A 4,390-nucleotide genomic window follows, 5' to 3' on the forward strand; every position below is an offset into this window, starting at 1 on the left:
AAATCACTGGACATGTCTCTGTGGTCTGAAGCCTGCAGGAGGTGCAAATCAACCAATCGAGTGAGTCACAGATGAGCTCGTAGCTTTTTAAGCTCAGGAGCTGCTCATCATAAACAACCGGAGCTTTTCAGGAAGGGTACGAACAGTTCAGCTGCTCCAGAGCGACCTGCGGAGGAAGCGTTTGAAAAAGTCCACGCAGTTTTGTCTGCAGTTATTTTCAGGTGTGTATTGTTTGCTGAGGAACTCACACACCTCCAGTTTCATGGCGGCAGGATGTGAGATAATTAGGAAGGATTTGGTTTTATTTTTGGTCAGAGGAGAAACTGGGAAAGTTTTGTTGTGGCACACACACAGACACAGACACACACACAGGGCCTGAGTTTCACACAGCGAGTGTTTGCATTAGGAATGATTTTCCAGTTGGTGTGGTACGAGAGCAGCGGCTCCTCCTCCACACTGCAAACAAACGTCCTGCCACAGTTTGTTTTAATGCTCCACTGTCCACCATGAAAGACGCCTGTCCCACTGTCCCCCTGTCCCCCTGTCCCCTGTCCCCCGTCCCCCTGTCCTTCAGTCCCTCTGCCCACTGACGGCCATGCAGTTTTATTTATAACATATAAAGACAGAACAGAGGATGGACCAGAAAATGGAAGCAGCTGTAACAGATATTTTGACTTTTACATTGTGTGAATGCACCAAAACAAACAACAAACAAACAAACAAACAACAAACAAACAAACTCTCACACATAGATTGGACCCACATGTCTGAACTGTGGAAGCCTCCAACAGTTATTTAAGGGAATCCATTACAGCCTCAGCAGGGTGCAGCTGCTGCAGGGGAGCTATGGACCACTGATGGATGAAAAACAAGCTTTATGTTAGAAACAGAGCGGCAGCAGGTCGGCCTTAAAACAGCGAACTTACATCAGAACACTGAGGTTTTCTCAGATTTCAGCCTCTTCTTTTGGATTTTTCCATTTTTTCTCACCTTTAATCCTAAAAGGCAACAATTGAAATCTCTAGTCTCTAGTTTCATCAACGTGGTGACAAAGATATTAGAAACCTAACGTGTGTGAGTGTGTGACTGGTTTAAATGGCGCCCGTGCTTCCAGTAAGTCCTGCTGTTATCAGAGATCTTCATTTGTTTATCAGTCACCATCAGGCTTATCAGGAGAGAGGAAGACTAAAAGCTCCAGACGGAGAGGAAGAGGGGAGAACACAGGGAGGTGTCGTCGACGAGCCGTCCACACAGACCACCCCCACCCCCCACACAGACGCCGCGGCCTCTGGCTCCTGCCGTCCCTCTTTCACTCCTCATTTAATCGGCCTTCATCCTTTCTGAATATTCCTCTCCATCTTCCCTCCATTTCAACACGTCTCCCTCCGTCCATAACTACAACAGCTGAAGCTATAATAACATTTCATCCATCCATCAAGCACAGCCAGCTTTGATCAATAAGCACTTTGAGTCCACTCCACAGCGCCGCGCTCAACTTCAAATGTCTCCCCGCTGTCTCTGCGAGTACTTATCTCCCTGCTGACAAAGCCATATTAGACTCAGGGGTGGATGACTATTACAATACATTTCACAACGCTCCTCTGTGTGTGTGTGTGTGAAGATCATGGAAAGTGATGTACGGCTGCTGCTCCTCAGGTTCGATTGGTCTTGAAGGTGGAGTCGTAGTAAATCTTCTGTGCAGGTATCGAAGGTTTGATTCTCTCTCAGTTTAAAGGACTCGACCTGGTGAGTTAAACACATGCGCTGCTCAGACACGTGCAGTGAATTATCTTCACTCTGTGGAGAAATCACATCTGACAGATCTGACTTCACATTCTGACTCGTAGGTGAGATCGTTTATGAAACAGCATCAGAACCAAACCAGAGCTTGATATTCTCCCACAGAAAGACTTACGGATGTTTTTAATGTGTAGACTCATAATTCTGACATTTGTCCCCAAATATTGTAAAAGAATCAGATTACAGTCAGAATTTGCTTCTTCTGTCTCAGACTTGTGTCTTTTTCTTCTCAGGAGTTCTGACATTTGTCTCAGATTTTCTTTTAAAGATTATTTTTTGTCAGAAATTATATTTTATATATATTATATATTTTCATAACCTACAGATGATTTATTCTGCAAAACTGAAACAAAAACATGTTTTTTTAATGTTTAGAATATAAAAAAGAGATGACCTGATTTGTCATCAAACCCGTTGAACTTTTGACCTTCCTTCCACTTCCTTAGTGCAGAAGCTGAGTCCATCCATCTTCTTAGCCCCCTTTGTCTCAGGGTCTGGACACTCTGTGGACAGGTGACCAGTCTGTCTATTGTTAGAGAAATGTGGGAGGAAGTAGCCGACTCGTAATGAATATCATCCACATGTGGGGACAGAAAGTGGAGCTAACAGTGGAGCTAACGGTGAAGCTAACAGTGGAGCTAACAGTGGAGCTAACGGTGAAGCTAACAGTGGAGCTAATAGTGGAGCTAACAGTGAAGCTAACTGTGGAGCTAACGGTGAAGCTAACAGTGGAGCTAACGGTGAAGCTAACTGTGGAGCTAACAGTGAAGCTAACAGTGAAGCTAACAGTGAAGCTAACAGTGGAGCTAACAGTGAAGCTAACAGCTAACAGTGGAGTTAACAGTGAAGCTAACAGGCTCATAGAGGTCAGCTGTAAACACTGAGACACCACACTGTGTAAAAGTATCAGTGAGATGTGTTTGTGTGTCAGGACCTTAAATGTTTATGATGCACATACAGGATGGTCTGTTTAAATTGGCGGGAGCTTTTTCCCATGATGCATCATGCTGCTGTTTCCTCTCTTCCTCCACTGCTCTGTCCTGTTTTCAGTCACAGATCCTCACATGAGCCTCAGTGCGTCTTCTTTATGGATGTCTGTTGAAACCGTGTCGCTGGTTGTGTTGTTCTGTGGACCACTTCTCATTTGTGTGACCACTGCACACACACACACACACGGCAACACTGCTGCTCAGCCCCGCCGTGTGTGCGTCTGGTTTACAGACTCTTTTTTATCACATACATGTAAAAGTGGAGCCGTTCTTTGAACTTTTGTCATCCTGTGACCTCTTTGGATCGATCCTTAGGCCCTTTAGAGGAGCCGAACCTCATGTTGACAACCACTGCTCCAGCCTATAGTAAGACCGGAGATTATAAAGAGGCTTAAATTCAATAAAACTACAGAACAAGCATCATGTTCACTTTCATTTCCTTTAGCGCGCTAGCTGCAGCTGATGTAATATTTATGGCTGCTGTTGATCTAAATGTGCATCTAAACATCATTAAGCAGGAAACAACCTGCGCGGTGAGGCTGAGGAGCTGAGCGGCCTGCTCCCCTCAGACCTCTGCTCCCCTCAGACCTGCTCCCCTCAGACCTGCTCCCCTCAGACCTCTGCTCTCCTCAGACCCCCTCAGACCTCCCCTCCCCTCAGACCTGCTCCCCTCAGACCCCCTCAGACCTCCCCTCCCCTCAGACCTGCTCCCCTCAGACCTCCCCTCCCCTCAGACCTCTGCTTCCGGCCTCCGTGGCTTCAGAGCAGAGTTCAGCTCTAAATCCTGCGGTGTTCATGTGGCGCAGACTTCAAACCACAAACATGCAAGAATGCATATTCCTGCACTGATCTACGTCACTTTTAATGCTCATTATGTCGCAGCAGAGACGTGAGGTGAAGTAAACAGAGTGAGAGACAGGAGACATGTCCGGACTCTTCGTGCCAGGGCAGGATTTTATGAATGGACGGGTTTTCCCTCTCTGTCTGTTTTTTTGTGAATGAAAAACAACTGGAAAAAAAAATCCAGAATAAAGAGCCCGCAGCCTGCTGGCAGCTGATTGGCTGCTGGGGCGCAAAGCTCCGCCTGCGGTTGCTAGGATCCCGTCTACCAGCTCTCTGATTGGCTCATATCGGGAACCGAGACTTCATTCATAAGTCAGTGTATTCAACCGGACAAAGGCAAGAAATTCGAGCCCCTGAAAGAGGAAATGCGCCAATCACGAGCCTCCACTGGCCCGAGCTGGAAAAGTAAGTCTCCATATTATCACCGAATCACGTCCGCTGCGGGACTGACAGCACGGCTCGGTCCAAAGTCACCGAAGTGCGTTTAAACTGGGTCCAGCAGCGTTCAGTCCAGTTTGGTTCTGACTGCGTGACTCGACAACATCTGGTTCCCCTCAGTGAAGACAGTGGAGGGCAGACGTGGCAAACACACACACACACACACACACCGTAAATAACACACTCCGTCCGTGCCTAATGAACAACAACCAAAAGTGCGTAAAAATGTGCAGAGGTGATGTGACGCGCTGTCACACACACACACACACACACACACAGATTTGTGGAGAGGCCCGCGGCCCGCTGGGTAATCACTCGCC

This window comes from Parambassis ranga, chromosome 6, assembly GCF_900634625.1.
Source record: "Parambassis ranga chromosome 6, fParRan2.1, whole genome shotgun sequence".
Taxonomy (NCBI): domain Eukaryota; kingdom Metazoa; phylum Chordata; class Actinopteri; family Ambassidae; genus Parambassis; species Parambassis ranga.